This window comes from Callithrix jacchus, chromosome 10 (assembly GCF_049354715.1).
Source record: "Callithrix jacchus isolate 240 chromosome 10, calJac240_pri, whole genome shotgun sequence".
Lineage (NCBI taxonomy): Eukaryota > Metazoa > Chordata > Mammalia > Primates > Cebidae > Callithrix > Callithrix jacchus.
Genome location: NC_133511.1, coordinates 19,163,087 through 19,187,574, shown reverse-complemented (window position 1 = coordinate 19,187,574; position 24,488 = coordinate 19,163,087). Strand labels below are relative to the sequence as shown.

Here is a 24,488-nt window from a genome sequence, read left to right as displayed (position 1 = left end):
TCATCATTTCCTTACAAGAGCCCAGTGACTAAGCATGGGATACAGGGAGACTGATGGAGAGGAAAGGCTCATGATGGTGCTGGACAGGAGGAGGACACAGGAGGGGGTCAGGAAACATCAGCTGAAAGGTGACTCAGGAGAGCTGCTGCTTGCAACCTGAAATCTACACTGTATTTGAGGACCAACTAGAAAAGAAGCTGTTTCCGCAGAGCCCAGCAGAGCTGGGAAAGTGAATGGAGTCAGCTCATGCCATCTCGGGATAGGGAGGGGACAAGAACAGGCTGCAGGGAGAATAACCTTTTTGGAAAAACGTGTCTCTCACACCCCATGTGGGTTTTGTTGTTGTTATTGTGGTTTTGAAACAACAGTGAGTCACTCTGTCACCTAGGCTGGAGTGCAAGGGGCATAATCATGGCTCACTGCAGCCTCAACCTCCCAGGCTCAGGTGTTTCTCCCACCTCAGCCTCCCGAATAGCTGGGACTACAGGCATGCACCACCAACCACTCTCAGCTTATTCTTTTTTTTGTAGAGGCAGGGTTTTGCCATGTTGCCCAGGCTGGTCTCGAATTCCTGGGCTCAATCGATCTGCCCATCTCGGCCTCCCAAAGTGCTGGGACCACAGGCGTGAGCCACTGTGTCGCTCTCTCCCATCCCCACTCCATATGGTTTTGATAAGAGCAACCGCAGAAATAAAATCATTTATTTGTTCAACAGTATTTTTATTTCAGATATTCTATTTTCATCTTTATAAATTGCATTTGTTTTTCTTAAATCTTCCATCTCTCTTCTCATGATGTTCATGTTCTCCTCCGCATTTCTGAGCATATGGAGCATAATCTATAATCACTGCTTTAGTATCCTTTCTGCTAATTTCATCATTTTTCTGTTTCTGTTGATTTTTTGGTTTGTTTCTGTTGATTGATTTTTCTTCTGGTTACAAGCCATATTTTCCTGCTTCTTTGCATGACTTAATTTTTTTATTAGATGATGGAAATTGTGAATTTTACATTGCTGAGTTCTGGATCTTATTCTGTTCTTTTAAAGAGTGCAGGACTTTGTTCTGGCTCAGTTGCTTCGAATTGCTTTGACCCTTGTAATGCTTGTTTTCAAGCTCTGTTAGAATGAGTTCAGGGCAGACTTCAGGGCGGTAGCATCTTTCTGAGGCCTCTATTCAACATACCACGTACTGCAAGGACTCCCCACTCACTGGTGGGAATCTAAACCACAGCCCCCTGTAAGCTCTGGGAATTAATGAATTGTTCAGCCTACTGCTTTCTTTCAGGTCAGTGTTCAGCCAAAGTTTTGAGGACCTTTCTATAGGCTTCCCGAACTCTTCCTGCAGCTCCCTTCGCCCCAGGATTCTTCCTCACAGATTCCAGCCTCCTCCAACACAGTCTCCATCTCACCAGCTCAACCACCTGGCTCTGTCAACTTTCTCCAGACAGTTAGCTGCCCCACTGTGTGTTGGGGGGCACCTGTTTCCCTTCTCTTGGGGCCCACCACCCCGTGCCACCTGATGCCCAGTTTCTGAAAGCAGTCATTTCATACAGTGTTCAGTTGTTTGCATTAAATGGGCAATTTCTTTTTCCTTTTGTTTGAGTCAGAATCTCACTTTTGTCACCCAGATTAGAGCACGATGATTCAATCTCAGCTCACTGCAACCTCCGCCTCCCATATTCAAGCCGTCCTCCTGCCTCAGCCTCCCAAGTAGCTAGGATTACAGGTATGCACGCTACCACACCTGGGTAATTTTTGTATTTTTAGTAGAGATGGGGTTTTACCATGTTGGCCAGGCTGGTCTCAAACTCCTGATCTCAGATGATCGCTCGCCTGGGCCTCCCAAAGTGCTGGGTAGATGGGCAATTTCTATAGTGGTTAACTCTTCATGGTAGGAAGGGGATGCCTCTTGTGGAATAAAAATTGATTGTAGAAATCTCCCACAGTATTTCCACATGTGCCAGGTCCTGCTCTACTGCTGGGCATGCAGCAGAACTCAATGGACAGAATCTCTGCCCTCAGAGACCTCATATTCCAGTGGGTGGGGGTTGACAGTATACAATACCAGCAAACAAAATAAATTGTGTAGCATAGTAGATGGCAAAAAGCGCTATGGGGAAAAAATAGAGCGGGGTGAGAGAGCACCAGGGAACAACTGTGGCAATTTTAAATCCGGTGCTCAGAGAAGACCTCCTGAGAAGGCAAATCTAGGCAAGTGCTTAGAAGGGAGGAAGGGAGCATCGTGTGTGAAGGCCCGGAGGTGGCAGCAGGCCTGGCTTGCTCAAGGAGCCCAGTGTGGCTGCAGAGGTGTGCCTGAGAAAGAGATGAGACAGGGAGACAAATGGGGAGGCTGGCTGCAAAGAACCTTCTAGGCCATGGAGAATGCGGGCTGACTCTGAGATGGGAACAGAGATGGAACATGCTCTGCCCTGGTAAAAGCCTCACTCTGGCCACTGGGTGAATAGACGGGGAAAGGTCAGGAAGGGAGCGGATGGCTTCTGTTGCAACCAAACAAGAGAAGATGTAGGCTTGGGCCCAGGTGGAGCCACAGAGGTGGTAGGAGCAGCGGACTTTTTTTTGTTGTTGTTGAGATGAGTTTCACTCTTGCTGCCAGGCTGGAGTGCAACGGTGTGATCTCAGCTCACTGCAACCTCCACCTCCCAGGTTCAAGTTTCATTCCCTGTTTCTGCTCTCCTCAGCCTTTTCCTGTCCATAAAATCAGTCTCCATGGTCAGCTTTTTGGAACACTCATTCTGTTTTATAAAACAAGTTGTTATCTGCTTCTGGAACCACAAATAAAAGCCATTTAAGGTCTTTAGACTTTTGACAGCCCTGAGGAGCTGGAAGGATGGCTTTGCCACTGGCTTGTTATAGAGAAGGTTGCAGCCAGACAGGCTTGTAGGTGGGTGGAGGTCAGCGTGGCTGTGGACATGCTGGGTTTGAGATGCCTGCTGGACCTCCTGGTGGACATAGCCCGTGAGCAGCTGGACACACAAGTTAGGAATTCAGTGGGAAGATCCCAGAGACTGTGGAGGGAAGGTGGCTGGGGAAGGAGCCCACTGGTGAGGGTCTTGCCTACAGATGCCCAAACATCACCAGAAAGCTCCTTGCATTTCCCACTCTGTAGAATAGCCTTCAGCCTCCATGAAGTGGTAGGAGCTGGAATACTGAGCTGGCCCCTTCAGAGGCTGGATCATTTCTCCTCTAATTCCAAGAAAGTGGGTCGAAGCTACCGAAGGCTGTTGGCTGGGCCTTGTTTTAAATGAACCGCATCCCTACCCAAGAACCACACTCCAGGACCTCCAAGAAGCAGTGCAGTTGGCTGTCCCCTAGGGGTCCGTATTCTGCTCTTCTCAGAGCTCTCCGGCTCCCGTTCATGACTCTGGACAAAAATTCATCTTCTTGCCTCTTGGGATGTCTCACCTGGACACCTTGCATTTGACAGGGAGTCTCCCCCGACTCTGCTTTGCCCCTGCTGGCTGGGACACTTGTTGGCTGTTTCCCAAGCACTCTTGGCACATTTCTGATTTCAGGTCCTCTCAACTGTACCTCACCGCTAGTGTATGGCTTGGGGGAACATATCTCCCATGCCCTGTAGAGAGAAGGTCCAATAGCCCTGGGATCTGGAAATCCTTCCAGATATCTAAGCTCCGTCCCCTCCTTTACCCCGTTATCCTTTTATTCTCAACCCTCCAACCGGAACCCTCACCCTCTCACTTTCTCCTTGCCAGTGACTTCTGTCTGCCCCGTCCCTTTGTCTGTGGGTCTCTTCCACGCCTCTCTACCCCTCTGCATGCCCTCTCCTCCATTCCCTCACCTCACTCAACAGTTGGTCTTGACCGTGCGTTGAGGGGAGTGGAAGTGGAGCTCCTGCTGACTCTGGTGAAGGTCCTCTTTCTTCTTTTCACCCTGGGAGGCCCAAAATTACCTGATGACTCCAGAGTCTGCCCACTCCAGGATGCCCCCTTGTCCTCAGACACCCCCACCTCCTCCCCACCCTTGTCCTGGCCTAGCAGGAGGTAGAGCTGGCCCTCAGGAGCCTTCATTTCCACAGCGACCACAGCGCCTGCTCCCCAACCCTCACACACACACTCACACACGCTGCTCCTTAAGTGATGGTAAGGGCAGTGGCCAAATGATCCATCGCTCCCTTTTCTTCTCTTGCTGCAGTAAAATATGGACAGCGGGAACCTCGGGAGAAATGAGGCATGAAAATTAATCTGCTTTACAATCCTCATGAATATTTAAAAGCTGATGAATATGTAACTACATTTCTTTTCTCCTCCATTAGTGTCTGCTTTTGAGTTACTCTATAGCTCCCTCTGGTTCCTTTGGGGGCTGGTTGGCTAGACTGATTTTTAAATTGGGTTTACAGGTGCCTATAGCTCCTGGGTTCCCTCTATCCCCTATCCTGGGAAGAGAATTTGTCCCTTTAAAATTCCCCAGGAAGGCCTGGCAGAGGAAAACAGAAGCAACCCTGTCCTACTTCACACCGTGGGGACCCAGATGGGTTAGTGAAGGTGCTTTGGAGTGTCACTCACAGAGCACACCCTTTCAAGGATAAACCACCTTTTTCTGTCCTGGACCTTGGTTCCCCTTTATGACAATAGCAGGCCCTTCCTGCTGAGCCATAATGAGTCCTTCAGGGCCTTAGTCCAGGGTGGCTTTGAAAGGCCAAGAAATTAGGCAGCAAAACGTTACTTTCTTCCTACTTAGAAGAACCCAGTCTTGGCCAGGTGTGGTAGCTCATGCCTACAATCCCGCACTCTGGGAGGCCAAGGAGGGCAGATCCTTGAGGTCAGAAGTTTGAGACCAGCCTGACCAACATGGTATAACCCTGTCTCTACTAAAAATACAAAAATTAGCTGGGCATGGTGGCAGGCACCTGTAATCCCAGCTCCTCAGGAGGCTGAGGCAGGAGAATCACTTGAACCCAGGAGGCGGAGGTTGCAGTGAGCCAAGATTGCGCCATTGCATTCCAGCCTGGAAGACAGAGTGAGACTCCATATCAAAAAAAAGAAGAAGAAGAGGAAGAAGAAGGAGAAGGAGAAGGAGAAGAAGAAAGAAGAAGATGATGAAGAAGAAGAAGAAGAAGAAGAAGAAGAAGGGCCCACTATTAAGATAATGGTATGGTACTTTATAGCCATCTTCTGGTCCCTGGAACCAGCCACTATATCCAGAACCATCCTTGGAGCTCCTCCCTTCTCTGGGCACCTCCCTGGCCCATCCATTCCTCTTTGGCTACTCCGAGAGCCTGCCTAACCCACTTCAACCATCTGGATAGGGGAAGGAAGGCCCTTACCCACCTACCCACAGCCATCAATCACCGTGGAGCAGAGCAGAAGGAGCAGCAGGGCATCTTCCCACAGCAGCAAGATTTTTCCTGGAGCCTGAGGCAGAATCCAGCATTGAACTGGCATCCTGTTGAGGAAATGGCTCGGGGGAGGAAGGCGCCATGGGTCGGGGCAATGGGCTGTGGGAGCCATCCATCCCCACCTTCCAGAACAGAACCCAGCCCAAGCTGGTGGCAGAGGGCACTGGAAGTCCCAAAGCCCCGCAGCCAGCCAGAGAACTCCAGGTTCCATGGTGGTCTGGAATTCATCAGATGGAACTCTGCTGACCAGAGTGCTCACCCCATGCCTGTCTCCAGTCCCCCTTTCCCATCCTCGTGTCACACTGTTTTGATCATGTTTCTTCCCTTCTAATGATCCTCAGGGGCTCCTTAATTAATTTCTCGCATATTAAATTCATGCCTGACTTTCTGTCACAACCACTAGCCACCCCGGGCCTCCGTCCACCCCTGGGTTTGCCCAAGCTGAAACACTGGCCATCCTAGACCATTCATCCCTTTGCCCCAGGCCCTTCATTTCTTATCGGATGGTGCCTGTCCTTTTCTCTCCTCCAGACTCTGCTCTGAATGGCCTCCTTCGGGAAGCTTCCCTGGCTAGCCCAGGCCTGCTGCATGCACCTGCCATCTCCTCCAGGCTCTTAGTTCCTCGTGGGCAGATTCTTTGGGATTCTCTGGCACCATCTTCACATGTGCAGTGTGGAATGGGCTGCTTATCATGCAGTATCTTTTACACCAGCCCCGGCATGCAGATGGCAGTCAGTGTCAGCAGCTCCTCCTAGGACATCGTTGCGTCTGCATGGAAACACATGTTCGTCCACACCTGTGGAGCCACCTCACTCTGCCTTGCAGCAATGGTCTGTCTTGCTGCCAGAAGCTTCCAATGCAAGGTCCCAGGTCCCTTCTCCCTCCAGACGTCTCCTCTTAGCTCCTGCCTGGGAACATCACACACAGGGCTTGTGCCATGTGGGCTCAGCTGTGTCAGAAGGATTGGTCACCCTGGACCTAGGGAAGGAGCCCAACCAGCAGGTCAAGAGATCCAGCTCTGTCCAGCGACCTTGGTCAAGCCACTGAATGTTCTCAGGTCTTGGCTTCTTCATCGTTCAAATGGGAGAAAAGATCTATCTGTTCATGAAAGGGTTATGGGAAGAATCAAACATGAAAATGGTCTGAAAAGTACAGAACACTATGTAAATATGAGGTACCTCTGCTACTATAATTGTTAAAACAAGATATGATTACAAGTGTGTAACATCCCCCAGCTCCTCTCACCTGGCGAGGGGCAGCTGCACCCCCTGGATGAGCGCCCCTTGGGTTCAGCAGCCCATCTTCCAGGCCAGGTCCCTACACGGCACCATTGTCTCCAGCCCCTGGCCTCTCCACTCAGCTCCCCAGCTGTCTCGGTGACAGGAACAAGAGTGTGCCTTGTCAGACAAGCCCCACGTCTCTGTAGAACACACTCTCGGCATAATTACTTATTGGAGAGGTGCACAGACCCCGCCTTTATCACAGAGCTGCTGCCACCACTGCATTGTCGCCGCTGCAGTAGCTGAAGACTGTACCTCCCCAGACCAAGGAAGCAGGAGCAGTTCTCTAGGTAAGCAGGGCCGGGTAGGGCCAGGCCTCAGAGGGGACCTCAAGGACCCTGGCTGTGAATAACTGGAAGGGAGGGGATTCTGCAGCCCAAACAAACTCCAAGCCTGGCTTCTCTCCTCCTTGTCATCACCCACCATGAGTCCCCACCTGCCCATCTCTAGGGAGGTCCCCTCTGCATCCTCCAGGCTCCCTGTCCCCTGTCTCTGACTCTGACCTGGCACGTGGGTGGGCCCCTTATCAGCCTCCTCTACCCCCGCTCCCTGCAGGGGCTGAGGTGTGGCCTGTATCTCAGGCACGGTCCCAGCAACAACCCAGGCAGGTGGCAGTGCTTAAAGATGCAGACAAGCCATTAGGGCAGGTCCCATTTTCCAGAGCCAGGTGCAGGCAACAGAGCTGCCCCCTCTGCCCACATGCTGCCCAGGGAAGCCACTTCCAAACAGCCCTTAGGGATGGTGCATTTTCCCACCTCCCCCACATCTCACCAGGTGGCTGAGACAATTGACCTCACACTGCAAACATCAGCTATCCCACCACTAGAGAGTTTCCCACAGGGTCCCGCCCCTGAGTCCAGCAGAGGTCAAACCCCGTGGGTCCAGCAGAGGTCTGCATTCTCTATCTACCTGTCTCTAGACACTGACTGTTTCTGGAAAAGATGGGAAACTGGGCCCTGGGCCAGGTGCTTGACTCCCCCCATCTCATTCCTGGGGCTCCTAGGGTGCGGTCCTCTAGCTGGCCTTTGGTGGCAGCAGGGCAACCTGAGACTCTGGGCTGTTGGTCCTTCCAGGGATCTCACCCTTGTGGGCAGCAGAGGCTCTGAAGCAGGCAGATCCCGCTTTCCCTCTCTTGTGGAATAACCAAGCCCCTTCCTTCCCATGCATCTCCTCCACCCCACCCTCTGCCAGGCTTCACCCCCGACCAGAGCCAGCAGTGGTCATGCTGCCCCCCTGAGCCAGGGGCGGGTTCTTCCAATCAGTCCTAAGCCAGTTCTGGATCACCAGTCCCTGCCCTCAGGATATCCTGCCTGGTGCCATCTCAGGCATTCTAGGTGATTCTGCCCAAAATCTAACTTCAGACTGAGACCCATCTGTCCTGGCTTAGAGGACATCCACACCAAGGCTGGGTCCCTGCCCTGAGCCCTGAATCCTGAGCTGTATCCTAGCCCTCCCCCACCAGAGCTCAGCCCCTGGGGTAGTGACAGCTGGAGTGGCCAGGATGCATTGAGACAAACAGGCCTATGATTAGCTAGCCATCAATACCCCTTAAAGGCCCATTCTCTCCAAAGCTGGCAGGTCCCTCTCTATTCTACCCCCAACCCCACCCTGCCCTCCTGAGCCAGGCAGAAGGCAGAGGTCCCAGCAGCTCTAGACTCCTCTTTCCCTCCCTCCCTCTCTGCCCTGGCCATATTTGCCAGATGGATTATGTCTTATTTCTCTTAGATTTGGCTGCAGGAATCAAACAGCATTTAAGGCCATTGATTGTTCTAAAGGCCAAGTGTATAATGTACCAGAAAATTAGTTTGGAGTGCCCAGCAGGGGAATAGCTCAGCTCTGTCTTCGGATTTACTCTCCTCTGGTAGGCTGGGATGCGGATGGGGTGGAAGTTGGTGTGCCCTGCAGTCTCTTCAGGGGTTTCTGGGAGACCGTCCTTTCCTCATGGCTGAACTGGGACCTCCATGTTGGCTAGTTTACACAAGTGGGCTGCATTACAGCAATATCCCACCTTCACTCAGCTGCCACCCACGAGGCCCCTTCCCATCCTCCCCTTTCTCTGTTTCTCACTGCAAACACACACACACACACACACACACACACTACACTCACACAGTGTTAGAACAACATGCCCACAGAGATTCACATACATGAGACAGCCCTATGCTTGCCAACACTCTCACCTCTGTGTGACAGAGACTCTGAGAACCTAGATAAGAGGTGATCACTGATGTTTACTCAGTCAGTCAAATAGCTGAATGGACACAGAACCATGGACAGCTCCCACCCATTCCTCACCTCTCCCCTCCCCTCCCTCTGAGACTACTTAGCTCCGACTCGCGGCCAACTGGAGTCACTAATATGTTGGTGTCATCATACATAGTGGCATTCATTTTTGAACACCTGGTGTGCACTAGTCACAAAGCAAGCTCTTGGTATGAATCATCTCACTTGATCTTCACAACCTCCAAAGATAGGTGTTATTATCCCACTTCACAGATGACAAAACTGAAGCTCACAGGGATAGTCACTGCCCAAGTTTCCATTGAGTTTGCCTGAAATAACAGAGACAAGGGCACCTAATTCCAGGGGTGCCTGTTAAGTTGTTTATGCTTAATATGACTGTAACTTCACCAGATGGGTTTCCACTGAAAGCAGAGGAGGAGAGACCAATAGCTCTCAGTCCATAGAAGCAATTTTTCAACACCAGCCCATCACACCTTCCTGTCCCCACTGCATTCCACCACAGCGAGTATTCCTGAAGCCTGAAAATCAAGGCCAAACATGGCTCAAGTCAGAGATCAAAAAGGGGACACTTGAGCATTTCGAAGAAGTGTGTCCAAGTGAAGTCACATCAAAGACAATAAGTTGTTACACAGATTCACCAAGTTTAAAGAAAGAGGAGTCAGGACCCAGAAGCCAGAAGCAATTGTCCAACCCTCTTCCTCTTCCCTCTCTGGGACTAATGAAAATACTGTAAGACATATTTTCTTCTTACAGTAAGTACTCCTTACAGAAAGTACAGAGTATTTTCTTCTTACCTACTGAAAGAAGGTAAGAGACTCAGTTCATTGGAAGAGAAAATTAACAGTGACCATGAGGCTAGGTGTGGTGGTGCACATCTGTAATCTCAGCACATTGGGAGGCCAAGGCTGGGTGGATCACCTGAGGTCAGGAGTTCGAGACCAGTCTGACCAACATGAAGAAACCCCATCTCTACTAAAAATACAATATTAGCCTGGCGTGGTGGCACATGCCTGTAATCCCAGCTACTCAGGAGGCAGAGGCAGGAGAATCACTTGAACCCAGAAGGTGGAGACTGCAGTGAGTCAAGGTTCCACCATTGCACTCCAGCCTGGGCAACAAGAGTGAAATTCCATTTCAAAAAGAAAAAGTGACCATGATGGCTGAAGAGCTCAGGGAATGCAGGAACAGGGAATGCAGGTTTCTGTAAAAGGCTGAACTGCACTCTTGTAATGGACAGAAGAGAGAGCATCACATTTATCATGTTGTCCAGGTAAAGCCAGACCTGGCAATGCCTGTGGCAGGGAAATGGTCATCAGTGACCTTTGATGCTCCAGTTGACCCAGGATTAGAGAGCCAGGATCTGCCGGGAACTCCGACTCCCCACAGCCTAAACAGTGGTGAAAGCATGAGGGGAGAATATGAGTCATTTGGTTTCAATCATCAGTGCCCACCTTTCCCTGACCCCATCCCCATCAAATGGTCAGTCAAGCTTTATTTCACATGGCAAGATTCTGAAAAACTTGAGAAATCTTTCTTACAACACAAAAAGTGGGACCTGTGGTACAGTAAGTATCTACACATCACTGAGAAATGTTTTAAAAGGTTTTTGTCTCAAAACAAAATCACATGTTTTGGTGACTTACCTATTCTCCAGACTTGAATCCAAATGCCTTTGGGGGTGTTTCCAAAGATACAGTTTACCCTAAAAGAATAAACATTTGCCAGTATTGCAGACCACATGCCACAGACTTCCAAAGGGGTGTTCCCAAAGAGATTTGACAGTGTGACATGACTGGAATGGGTATCGAGCTTTCCAAGTGAATTACACTGATGGGAACAATGCCACTCGGATATAAGAGCTCCAACATCTGAGCAAAACCCTTAGTCTAACTTACTGTCACATCAGCAGCTCGCCATTAGCAGTGCATCTCAGAGTCTTTTCTGATGGTCATTGGTCATTATCTGAAGGGGAGAGAAGACAAGGACGGTCTGGGGAGGGGGTCAGGCATTCTACTTGGAGTGAGGAGATCTGGGTTTGACTCCACCTTCACTTTTTACTGACTATGTGATCAAGGGCCTAAATTCCTTTAAAGTTGTCTGGTTTGGTTTGGTTTGGTTTGGTTTTCATTTATAACATGTTAGCAGCCAAAATCTCACTTGTTGGATGATTCTGGCTACATGAGATAGAAAACCTGGCCCCGTGCATGCCACATCGTATGAATTTAATATGTGTTAGTTGATTGTTTGGGGAGAAGGAGTCAGATAGCCACAGGTCCTGGATAAAGGCCTGGCCATTGTCGTAGGGCCTTGAGAGCAAGAATGAAGTGAGCTTCTTCTCTAAAAAGGGCACAAATACAGGGGGCCGTGAACCTAAAAGACAAACTTACCCTAGGGAAATACATTGTCTAGGGCTGGACAATCCACTTACCCTAGGGAAATACATTGTCTAGGGCTGGGTCTTACCACAGGGATACAGGAAGGAGGCAGGGCTTTATCACTTATAAAAATTGACCTATGATCTGAATTCAGTAGGAGAAAGCAAGCAAAGTGCTCTTAGAAAGAAAGATATTCTTCAGTGTCAGAGTGAAGGATTCCACGTGGGCTGACGTTACAGCAAAACAGGGCAGTTTCACAAGAGGAAGAACTTCCACCCAGGGTTCAGTAAGTCTTCGAACAGTGTAGTGAGAGGCTCTAGAAGTTGGCAGAGCTGGAAGGAAAAGTATGTGTATGGAGACAGAGGAATGGATGAGATAAACTCATCAGGAGCTAGTCCCCCCATCTCTGAGACTCAGCAAGTCGAGATCTATCTTAAGAGCAGCTTTCCAGCATCGGGAGGGGGCCCTGCGAAGCCCGGGGAAAACGCCAGTGTGGCAATTTAGTGGTGAGCAGCAACGCTAATGAGTGCCAAGAATAACAGTGGCTTCTTAATGGAGCCCTTAATGAAGACTCATTTCGGGTTTTATTAACGCAGGGAAAAAGCACACACTCTTTTCTTCCCCCAGCTCTCAGAGAGCAGGCAGAATAAAGAGAAGCTCCAGACATGGGGCTGAACCCATTTCCTGGTTCCTGCTTGGAGGACCATAACAGGCTCTGAGAGGCTGGGTAGGAGGAGAGGGATCACAGCCCTGACATGCTCCTTTGGCCTTTGGACAATCTCTTCAGATTCCTAGATCGTACACGGTCTTAGGGGGCAATTTCCAGCAAGGCTTAGTCATGCAGTTTGTGGGCAAGCTGCAAATAAGAATACAAAGGGGACCCATCCCCAAGGTGGTGACAGTAATTTTAACAGACAGATACTCTCCATTAAATATTTAATTAGAATGCAATCCCACCAGAGCTCTCTCAATATGAGAGACCGAAAAAAAAATGTAGGCCAGGCACGGTGGCTCCTGCCTGTAATCGCAGAATTTTGGGAGGCCAAGGTGGATGGATCACCTGACATCAAGGGTTCAAGACCAGCCTGGCCAACATGATGAAATCCCATCTCTACTAAAAATACAAAGATTAGCCAGGTATCGTGACACATGCCTTTAGTTCCAGCTACTTGAGAAGCTGAGGCACGAGAATTGCTTGAACCCAGGAGGCGGAGGTTGCAGTGAGCCAAGATCACACCACTGCGCTCCAGCCTGGGTGACGGAGAGAGACTCAGCCTCAAAATATATATATAACAAAAAATAAAAAGAATAAATAATAATTAATTGATGCAGCCCTCTAGGCTGAAAACTAGGGTTGGTCACCCCTGCCCCATGTTGCTCACCTATTACCAAGTATATAGTTTCCATTGGCTTCAAATCCAGCAAGCGGGATTCAGTTTAGACCCGCCTAAGAACCTAATGTCCTAGAAATACAGTACTTTAGGATTGACGGATGACCTTGAATGTCATCTAATCAAATTCTCCATTATATGAGAAAACTGAGGTCAGGAGTAATTAGAAACTCATTCAAAACTCAAACAGCTGATTGTGGCTGAGCCATCGTCCAGGACATCCTGGGCAGTGCTCCCCGACGAAACCACCCTTTGCCCCTTGCTGGACTCCCTCTCCCAGAGCTAGAAAGTTGGCAAATTGAGCATGCCTGGGGCTGGGCTGGCATGAGCAAGATGGCATCTGGAGATGCTTGGGGGCAGGATCTTATGGTATCTCTGATGCCCCAATACCAGCCCAGAATGCAGCTTAGGATTTGCTTTGCACATCGCAGATACTCTATCACTCTTTGTCAAATGAAATAGAAAATCTCCATCTTGTTGATGGTTGATCCCCTAAACTCAAATCCCCAAATAGCTCCACTGTTATCCCAGCCATACTTGCAAGCCCTTTGCCAATGGTTAATCAATTACTGAGTTAATAAGATGGCCTGGGAGCCTAGGAAGTGAGCAGCAGAAGGGGGATTTTTTTCCCATTAGCATGAACCCTCCAAAATGGGGACTGTCTTTGCTTAGTGCTTGGGGAGACCCGGACAAAGAGGAGCCCGTCCTTTCTTGGGAGGACTCAGTCTGATGGGGAGCAACCTGACCCCCTCAACACACACAGTGAAGCTGCCGAGGGACTGCTGTGAACTCCACACCATGCTATGTGCTTAACCCGAGTTATTTCTCATTTAAGCCTCACAATTTCATTGTAAGGTAGCCATTCTTTTGCCTCTTTTAACAGAAGAGGAGAATGAGACATAAATGGAGTGAGACACAAGTGGCTTATGTCAATTGCCTAAGGTCACATAGCAAGGAGTTAAGGAGCCAGGAGATGAAGCAGGTCTGCCTGGCCCAGCTCTACCACCAGTCATGCGTCACATGTGAACACCTGCAAACTGAACACCTCAGTGCCCAGGGGACACCAAGCATTGCAACAGTTATTGCAGGGAGTGGACTCTGGTTGAGCTCCCAGACAAGTTCCCTGAGACTTTTGAGAAAGGTGAGGAGGAGCTGGGAGGAGCTCCTTAAGGCGGCAGAAGCTGGCATTTAGTGAGGAGCTGCCTGGTGTGCCACTTAATGCCATGTGACTCACTATACAATCTCATCCAACTCTCACGACAACCTTCTGAGGTGAGACTCAGGTTCAGAGAGGGACAGTGACTTTCCCAGAGGCACACAGCTAGTCAATGCTAGATTTGGGTCTGAACCTGTAGGAGAGAACAGACAAGCCACTGACTTGACTGGAGGAGACAGGTGCTGGGAGAAGCTAAAAAACAGCTCTGAGGTTACTGCTGGAGACCCCTCTTTCTTAGCATATAGGGGCTTATTTTAGGAGCCTTGGCTCTGAGAAGGCAGGAGAGAGGGCCAGGTGTGCCTTGTCCCACAGGTATTTTTCACTGCTGGATATGCCCCTCCTCCCCCAGGAGGGCGCTTGAAGATGGCAGAGGGACACATCGATAAGATTCCATGAACATGCAAGGGGACTGCATGGCTTTTAAGCACCACCAGGGCCACTTTAATCTGTTTTCCCAGAGAGGTTTATGTCCCAACTGCTCGCAGGGCCCCCAGCACTGTGTCAGCATCCTTTTGAGCCACACCTGCCCGCTGCAGCAGGGGCATTCAAAGCCAGACAGAACGAAGGGCGAGTTCTGTTTTCCCCAGGCTGGAGTCTCAGTTTCCTCGTCTCTTAGGCAAAACTAATCATGCCTGCCCTATAGGATTATCATAAGCATTTAAAAGCCTGTCACCAGCCTCCCTTCCAGGCCACCCTCAGCTGTTCTCTTCTCGAAGCCAAATCACCACATGGTTCACCAGCCATTTTACCTTCAGTCGGGGAGGAATAGAGTCATTCAGGGCTCTGATCTGAGTCCAGAGAGGAGAGAAGCTGGTGAGAACTCCATCTCTGGTAAGGACCAAGAGGAGATCCCTGGGGAGGATGGGGAAGGTCTGTAGCTCTCGTTTCTGGGCGACTCAGGAGTGACAGCCCAGGAGATCCTGGAGGCACAGAGATACTAGGGCCTGGAAGAGCTAGCAAGCAGTTGCCAGGAGCCAGATCTCCTCTGCATCAGCAGGACCTGGGAAGAGCCCCCAGCTGCACTGGGCCCTCGGTGGGGAAAGGGAGGCATTTGGGCAATAGGAGAGCTCTCCTTCTTAAGGAGCCTAAAAGAAGTCGATAACAGAGAATCCGAATGCCCAGGCTCCACTCGCACAAGCTCTCGCTGAGCTATTAAACAAAATAGCGCCATGGTAAGGCCACCAAGCCTGGCCACAGTTCTGCCTCCTGTACCCTCTCCATTTCCTCCTGAGGGACAAAGGCCAGCCTCGGGCCCCTATCCCAGCCGCTCCCCTCCCTCAGCCTCTCCAGTCAGCTGTAGGCATCTTGGCCTTGAGACCAGGAGCCTCCTCACTTCTGTACCTTACTTGGTGATGCCTTCTCCCTGCCTCAGCACCTGCCCAAGGCTACCCATCCTCCAAGGGGCACCTCAAGAACCACCTCCTCCATGAAGCCCAGATACTCCCATGAGACAGCTCCTTTCACTCCTCTGACTGCCTGTGGGTCCCTCTGTCTCTCCTGCTTCTGCTCTGTGCACACAATCTGTATGAAAGTCACTTTCGTCCCCCACCCCCAGGGGAGCCCTGGAAGGTGGGTCTGGGACTGGTTACCCTGTGTCCCCAGCACTCAGCTCAGAGCCTGGCAAACAATAGATGCTGGGGAAATACTGTGACTAACTCATCACCAAGGAAACCTTGCTCTTTTTTCCCCTTCCTCCTCCTCCCTTGGCATGGGAGGTTGAGGCTGCAAAAGTTGTTTGAGGTGGGTGGATCACCTGAGGTCAGGAGTTCGAGACCAGCATGACCAATATGGTGAAACCCCATCTCTCTAATAATACAATAATTGCCAGGTGTGGTGGCAGGCACCTGTAGTCCCAGCTACTTGGGAGGCTGAGACAAGAGAATTGCTTGAACCCAGGAGGCAGAGGTTTCAGTGAGCTGAGATCGTGCCACTGCACTGCAGCCTGGGCAACAGAGCAAGATTCCATCTCAGAAAAAAAAAAGCAGCAAAACTAGGAGAGATGATTCAGATTAAAGTTTGAATGATGCCCTTAGCAGAGAGTCAGGGGACTGGTCCCACTGACTTTGCTCTGTGAATAGGAAGACGTTTGGCCCTTTTCCTCTGGATTTTAAGCTTTTAAAAAGATCTAACTTTCTTATTAACTCACTCCCTTCTTCCTGCCAATTCTAAGGCAAGTGTCTCCCCCTCGTGGAGTTCCCTCCTCCCAGGCTGCCAGCCCCTGCCCACCTCCCCATGCTCCCTCTCCCACCCAGCCTTGTAGCAGGGAATGTAATTAGGCCTTTCCCCAGGACCGAACCCCCTCTGCACAGTTGCGCTGCCCATCCAACAGGGGATAATTTATGGAAATGGGTAAAGGTGTTTTAAATTATTCAATTTAAATGTAAATAGGGGAGATGGTTTCTCAGAATAAATTGTCTTATTTATGTTCCACCCGACTCCCCTCCCAGGGGAATAAGGAGCCATTTGGAGACCTGAGGAACAGGCCCTCCTTTCTCTTTAAATAATGTGGAACCAGTCCACGCCCCTGTGGGGCAGTGATGTAGAGGCAGAAATGCCCCCGCAACTGCCTTCCTAACTGGGATCACAGGACATGCCAAGTGCTCAACAGAGTCTGCTCAACAGAGACCTTGGGCAGAAGGGAAGTTCTTCCTCTCTCCCCTCTTCCCAAGGTCTCTTTCCATCCAAGTCTCGAGGGTGGCTGGCAACTGGCTTCACACCTCCCTGACCAACTCCTTCATGCTCTGAGATGCTAACTGGATGTTGGTCGCCTATTCCTGGAGCATTCCTATCCTAAACAGGGTCCTCTAGACACATGGCTGCCTTGAAAAGAAAGTCCCTCTGTGATGCCTCTCAGACTCACATGTGGCCATAGGAGGGCATTTGAGAGCAGGCAGGGGGCCATCCTTTATTAGCCCCTCAGCATCAGCCAAATGCCAGCCTCACCATGGGGTTGGGGCCATTGCACACACAAGCGACCAGAGATCCAGGTAGCTATAGGGGGGTATTCAGAAACAAAACACCGAATTTCCAACAACTCAAAGTGGCACCAATCTTACAGAGCTCTGGAAACCTGCAGGTAGGGCAGAATTCAGGGCTGGTGTGGTCTGGAAGCCTGGCCCTGTTTCTCTGTGGTGTGTGTGTGTGTGTGTGTGTGTGTGTGTGTGGTGTGTGTGTGTGGTGTGTGTGTGTGGGTGTGTGTGTGTGTGGTGTGGGTGTGTGGTGTGTGGTGTGTGGGGGGGGGTGTGTGTGGGGTGTGTGTGTGTGGGGTGTGTGTGTGTGTGTGTGTGTGTGTGTACACGCTATCCTATGACTAGACCAGAGATGGCTGGGGCAGTTAAGGGTCTTAGACTCAGCCACAACAACATTCTAAAAAACCTAGAATAGAGCAACCTTGAGAGACTCTTTCAAAAGTGTAAAGATGTCTTCCTCCGTCCCATGCCAAGCCCCCAAAAGTCTCTGCTTACATCTTATTGGCCCACTCTTGACCCATCACTGGCAAGGAGAGAGGATTACTTTGGACTAGTCAGGTGGTTCAAGAGCTGGGATGGGGCCAACTCCTCCCTGAGACACAAGCCCTAAGGATGGGTGCCAGAACAAACATAGGGCCCGTTAGGAGGAGGAAATTCAGACCAGACACTGGATTAAACAGCATCCACTGTAGTAACAGCAGAGGAAATGTGTAGAGATTGCTGAAATCAATATGTTTTCATCATTAGCCATGTTGGCTTCAACCTTCCCTGCTTGAGCTGGGTCAATTTCTTTTTGCCTAATTTCAAGAGCCAGGCCTTAGCCCATAGAGAATCAGACCAATGGCCCAGATCACAGACTGGATGGGAGGACTGGTCCAAATAAAGCTCAAGAGCTGTCCAGAGGCCTCAAATCTTTCCTGTGACATCTGTAAGTAAAAGGACGCTTGTCCAAGCCCCATGATCATCACCACCCTCTCTGCCATTTATTCATTTATTCCACATGTTATTCTGACTGTCTACCTGGTGCCAGGCATAGCTGAGAGCCGGAGGGTCACTGGTGAAAAAACAGACAAATTTTCTGTTGTGTGGACTTCCCATCCTTGTAACAAACTTTATCATGTTTGTAGTCGGTTGGTTTGGCTGCAAATGTCCTTGCTACGTTCAGGAGTTTCCAGCCTTATGAGTCACACCTTCCCAAAGCAGAAAGCAGAAACTGGGTTACCCAGGCTTCATTGCAGCTAGAGCACAGGAGGTGACTCCAACTCTACCGGTTAACTTCACTCACCGGAGACCTCTCTCCAGAAGGGAGGAGTTTGAGGAAGGAGACCACACCCAGAATCCATCATGCTGGCAAGGGTGGTAAGAATGTATCCAGCTTTGGCGGGTAGAAGCGGTAGCAAGATTAAGTTCTTGGCCTGGAAGCACAATCAATGGGGAGTGACAGTGGCAGCTGAAGCTGGTGAGGCAGCAGCAGCTATGGTTTCCCCATCCATCTAGTTCTGGATGTCGTGGGCATCGTGCCCAGAAGCGTAGCCTTAAGTCTGGTTCTCCAGCCCTTCCTGTCATTATTGATTACACGACATGCCCCATATTTTTCTAACAAATTCCTTTTCTGCTTAGCCAGTCAGAATCAGCTTCTCTTGCCTATAGCTATGAACCATGGATGTCTCAGTTTTTTGGGGCTTCTATAGCAAAATACCATAGACCAGGTGACTTATAAACAACAAACATTTATTTCTCACAGTCCTGGAGGCTGGTAAGGTCAAGGATGGGGCAGATTCAGTGCCTGGTGACAGCCCTTTTTCAGGTCCATAGACAGTACCTTCTAGCTGTGTCCCCACATTGTAGCAGGGGCACAGTCTCTCTAAGGCCTCCTTCCAAAGAGCACTAATGTCAATCATAAGGGCTCCATTCTCATGACCTAATCGACCTTCAAATACCATCACTTCCAAATACCTTCATTTTGGGGGCCAAGATTTCAATATATGAATCTTGAACAGACACATTCGGACCATAGCACTGACTGCTGTGCCCCACCCTTCATGAGAATGACTCATTCTTAAGACTCAGCCTGGGTGGCCCCTTGCCTGAATTCCCTCAAGCCCAGGCATTTTGTTCATTCCTCTTTTTATTCCTCCTTTTTGAGATATAAGGTCTCGCTCTGCTGCCCAGGCTGGAGTGCAGTGGTGCAATCATAGCTCACTGCAGCCTCAAGCTCCTGGGCTCGAGCAATCCTCCCACTTCAGCCTCCCGAGTAGCTGGGACTACAGGTGCACGCCACCACATCTGGCTTTTTGTGTGTGTAGAGACAGGGTCTCCTTATGTTGCCCAGACTGGTCTCGAACTCCAGTGATCCTCCAGCCTCAGCCTCCCAAAGTGTCAGAATTACAGGCGGTGAGCCATTGTGCCCAGCCTCATGCCTAAATCATGATGGCAGTGTGAACAGAGGCATAAACCAATATGTGAGTATCCACCATCCCTTCACACTACACACACACACACACACACGCACACACGCACACACACACGCACATGCACACACACAGACACCTCTCAGTGCCCTGAGACCTGGGACCATGTCTCTTTCAGTGTGGCATCCTCAGGTCTAACTTAGAACCTGAAGTGCTCACTAAGGCACTCACTAAGTATTTGTTGCTAATGTGATCGTTGCCATTGTCATCATTATTTGACATGAAACAGCTTCCTATGCCTGACTCTGGCTTGAGCAATACACATAGGGAATGGCCTGTACCTCGTCCTTACTCTCTCCAGACTCAGCCACGAGCCTCATGTCCATGGGCTTTAGGCACTGCAGACCCCATCAGAATGTCCCCTAAAATACCACAAGAGTGCCCTCCGGCCCCTGCCCAACTCCCTGATCACCCCTGACAGATAGCCTTGCATTTATTTCTTCTGACCAGCTGGTTCCTTCTCAGTCTTTCCACCCATCACACACTCCCATTCCACCTGCAACCCCGAGACAAGTTCTCCACCCTTGGACATAGAGATGATGCTTTTAGGGTCCTTGGAGAGATATTCCCATGGGGGTTATGTTGCCAACCCAAGGGTATCCCTCATCCTGGCCAGCCCCGCCCACATACTCCCCACTCTACTCCCTCTACGGGAAGAGCTAGAGGAAATGGACAGACTTTCTGGAATCAATTTCATGCCCTTGGGCATGATAAATAACCAAGCAGAGAGCAGCCTCCATCTCAGGAGCTAATGGCCTTGGGTAGCTCAGTGATGCATCACTCGCTGAAAAACGAAGCCTGGTCCAGATGCTCTCTCCACAGGCACCTTTTCTCTGTACACTTCTCTGTTGGAACAAGCTCACACAAAGCCCGGCAGCACCTCCCTGGGCATTTCCCCTTCCTCAGGCACACAGCCTTGCATCAGCAGAGGGGCCTAGGCAGGCCCAAGGCAGAAAGCACCTGGACCATGACGTTAGCTAAGAGCGCTATACCACAAATGCAGGCAGCCAGACCCCTGGAGTCAAAGCCCAGCTCCTCTTCTCACTCTATGTGACCTTGGCAAGTTGCCTAAGTACTACCCACCTCACAGGTCCCGCTCAGGATTAAATGGGATATGGTTTGCAAAGGGTTTAGCTCAGTGCCTGGAACGTAGTAAGTCCTCAGTCATGGAACATAGTAAGTCCTCAGTCATGTTAACTATGATTTTTAAATTTTTTTTACTTTTTAGAAACAGAGATGGGGTTTTGCTATATTGGCCAGGTTGGTCTTGAACTCCTGCCCCAGCAACCCTCCTGACTTGGCCTTCCAAAGTGCTGGGATTATAGGCATGAACCACTGTGCTTGGCCCCATGTTAACTGTTCTTATTATTATGACTCACTATGGTCAGAAAGTTCTTGGTTCATCCCATCTGAGGCCCCCACGGCTTATTAAAGCCATTCTAGTCTGTTCCACTCCCAGCAGGAAGAATAAGAGTAATGGTGCTGGAAAACGGAGAGCTATGCTCAACCCCCATCTCGGGTCTATTAGCCATGATTCTCTTCAAATCCAGTTGGTGCAAGACAGATTCCAAGTACATGATTACTAGCTGTGTGGATGTGTGAACATCACTCTACTTCTCCAGCCACAGGCTACAGCATGCCTGCTTGTACAGTAGGAAAAAAAACACCTTCCCCACAAAGTCATGGTGAGGATTAAGTCAATTCAATATCATCTAAGCAAATGCCTGGGATGTGGCAGGCAGGGATGTTAGTTGAATCTGAATCTGCTCGAACACTCTGAGAGTAAGACCTAGTCCCCTGAGCCTCCTCTACCTGAGGATAAACAATGACCCGGTTTTCACAACCTTCACCACAAGCCTAGCTAGGCAAATTTTTCAATGCTGCTTCAGCCTGGGGAACACGTATTTAATGGTGTGAAACCAACATCACATGTTAGCAGAAGTGAATAAAATCCATGAGTGTCCAAGACCAGAGAACAACTCTCCACAATTTAAATTGGAAGGGTCTAGTGGCCCTAGCAATGAACTTGTGCACCACGCTTTACAACTGTACAGTTAGCAAATGCAGTGGTGTAATCATGGCTCACTGAAGCCTCGACCTTCTGAGCTCAAGAGATCCTCCCACTTCAGCCTCCCAAGCAGCTGGGAATACAGGCACATGCAACCACACTCTGCTAATTTTAAAATTTTTTGTGGAGGTGGAGTCTTGCCTTGTTGCTGAAGCTGACTTTCTCACTATCTTGTCAAATGCTTTCACATCCTACTTGTGCCAAAGGGGAAACGAGCCCAGGCTGGGGAACTGACCTTCCCAAAGTGGTGGAGAAGGACCATGTCCCTATGCTGGAACCAGCTGCTCCATCCTGTCCACCTCATCATGGGCTCTACAGTCCTCCTGTGTCTGTCTAGAAGGCTCGTAGAGATCTTCCAGTCCAATCCCTGCCATAATGCCTATCCTTAGCACAGAGGATCAATCCCACAATTATCCAACTACTTCATTTCCCTGATGGGGAAACTGAGACAAAAGAAGAAGTAGTGAGTAGCTCAAGGTCACACAGCTGGAAAATGAGGTGGTGGGCCTGCTGACAGAAAGCCATCAGCTCATCCCAAAATGTCAGAACTGGAAGCATCCTAGGAGGTCCTGTGGCCAAACCCTGCCGACCCTTCCCTGGCCATCCAAGCCACGTCCTCTCACTCAGACCTCGGAGGAGCAGAAATGGAGGCTTCAGAGGCTGGACATAACAGATTCATTATAAAAATGTCCTCAAATTCTCCCCTCCCTACACCCATGTCCCTGTGCAATGTAGCTTTGCAGCTCCTCCCAATAAGAAGTGGAGCCTATTCCCCCTCCTATTGAATATGAGCTGCCTTGTGACTCACTTTGACCAATAGAACTCACCAGAAGCGACTGCAAGCCAGTTCCGAGGCTCAACCTCAAGACACTCTGCAGGCTTCCATTCTCTCTTAGAGCCCTATCATACCCCATAAGCTACCCTGGGCTGGCTGCATGGAGGATGACAGACCCAGTGGAGAAGGGCCAAGTTGTCTCAGCTGAGGCCTCCTGTGTTAGTCCATCTTACATTGCTATAAAGGAATAACTGAGGAAGAGCAATGTATTTTAAAAAGAGGTTTAATTGGCTCATGGTTCTGCAGGCTGTATAAACTTTTACTCATGGCAGAAGGTGAATGGGGAGCAGACATGTTACACGGTGAGAACAGGAACAAGAGAGAGAGAGGGGAGCCCCAGTCTCCTTTTAAGAACCAGATCTCATGTAAACTTGTTACCATAGGAAGGCACTGAGCCATTCATGAGGGATGAATCCCCATGACACAAACACCCCCCATGAGGCTCCACTTCCAACATGGGGGATCACATGCAACATGAGATTTGGAGGGGATGACACCTTAACTTTATCACCTCTCTAAACCTGCTGATGGCCAGCTGACTCCCAAACATAGGAACCCATCCTAGGTCACCACAAGCACCTCCTCAACCCACAGCTGACCTCAGATGCATAAGTGACCCCAACCAAGAAGAGAAGAACCAACCAGCTCACCCCTAGGCTCGTGAGAAATCATAAATATCATTTTAAGTCACTGAGTTTCTCCAAGTACTAGCCAACAGTGGTAGTCAAGGAAAGACTCCCAAGTCATAGCCTTTGAGGAGCTGAGGACTGTGGCCACCCAGGCCCTTGAAGAAGTAGGAGGACCCTTTTCTGTGAAGAGCCTGATGGAGCATCCACCTCCTCTGTCCAGCTGTGAGGCCCTAACCCACACAGGGCAGTGACCGTCAGCTCTAGGTTCAGCCCCACCCTTTCCACCTGCCTGCAGACCCCATCCTTCAGCAGTATCAGGAGAGGTGAAGATCCCCTGCTGCACACAGGAAGAACTGCAAAGCGACTGGAGGCTGTCCCCAGCCCAGGAAGAGCTCACCTCAGAGACAAAGCTCTGGGGTGGCGTCTCTGCAGTGGTGAAGGATCCAGGGCCAGATGTCCCCCCCATGCACTACACCCTCAAGGAGAAGCAATCAGCCCTAGAAGCACAGCACGGCCGCTTGACATTTGATAGGAGTCATTATCAGACACTTATTCCCAATCAGGCCTCAAGTGTCTCTGAGGGCCCCTCTGAGACATTAGGCCCCTCATTCCAGGGAGCACTAATGGGAGAAGGGGAGGCAGGGAACGCACTGGGTCTGGACAGAGTCCTTAGAGCCCACTCCTCTGACTCCAGCAACCTCTTTTCCTACTGAGGCCCCAAGGGGCTGAACTCCCACAAGCCAGAGTACAGAGCGTGGGATGGGGTGATTGGGACTCCAGAGCTGGGGGAAGCCTGGGTCTGAATTCAAATTCCTGCTGGACCCAAGAAGGGCTTTCTCTCCCAGCTCATGCCTTGGCAGTCCTGAGCCCCCTGGGCAGCCCACTCTGCCCTCAGCCAGCCTCCTCTCCAGCACACAGACCAGAACTCCCCATCCGTGGCAGCAGGCCTGGGGCTGTCTTGGAGAGAGGTGTGGCTCCAGCATCCTGGCTCTCCCTGTTCCACCGAGGAACGATGAGCAAGCCACCTAATCTCTCCTGCTCTGAAAGGAGACAATGATCCAACCCGCCCTCCCGTCCCTGCCTCTCTCTGCAGGAGGCCATTGAGAGAATCATGTTCTTTTAATGTATGGGAAAGCACTTGATAAACTGGAAAATAAGTGTGCTGGGTACAATTTTCCCCACTGGATGACCACAATAGAGGCAAACTCAGGTGAGCCAGGCATAGGCATGATGGTAGGAGTGCGTGTGTGTGTGCGCGCATGCGTGCGGGTCTGCACCGGTGTCTCACTTCGTGCCTCAGCACTCCAATACCAATATTTCTTGGTTTGGGATTGTCTGTGGGTTTTCACCATCTATGTCTGTATTCAGGTAGTGAATCAACCATAGTGATGTGATATGGCCTGAATGCAGAGGCTGAGTTCTGAACTGACAAAACAAAGGGAATAAAAGAGCCCTGGCCTGTGGTGTGACGATCTAGAGGATGTGCACACACACGCCTCTGTGCTCTCTCAGGGAATTCAAGGACTCAAAACAACTGAATGGGAAGTGTAGAAAAAGAGGGAGCAGGGGGTGATGAAACAGTGTGCCCAGAGAGAGGGCAGTCCAGAAGGTTTTCTGGCAGAGGAGGTAAGGGCTGGG

At 50.3% G+C, this 24,488-nt stretch overlaps 1 long non-coding RNA gene across 1 annotated transcript; it reads right to left on the bottom strand.

The window, feature by feature from the left end:
- Nucleotides 1-959: 959 nt before the first annotated feature.
- LOC144578049 (uncharacterized) lies at nucleotides 960-3,948 on the bottom strand. The gene is made up of 2 exons (XR_013523080.1): nucleotides 3,816-3,948; nucleotides 960-3,590 (listed from the first exon to the last, which is right to left on the bottom strand). It is a non-coding gene; the product is annotated as an uncharacterized LOC144578049 (long non-coding RNA).
- Nucleotides 3,949-24,488: the final 20,540 nt, after the last annotated feature.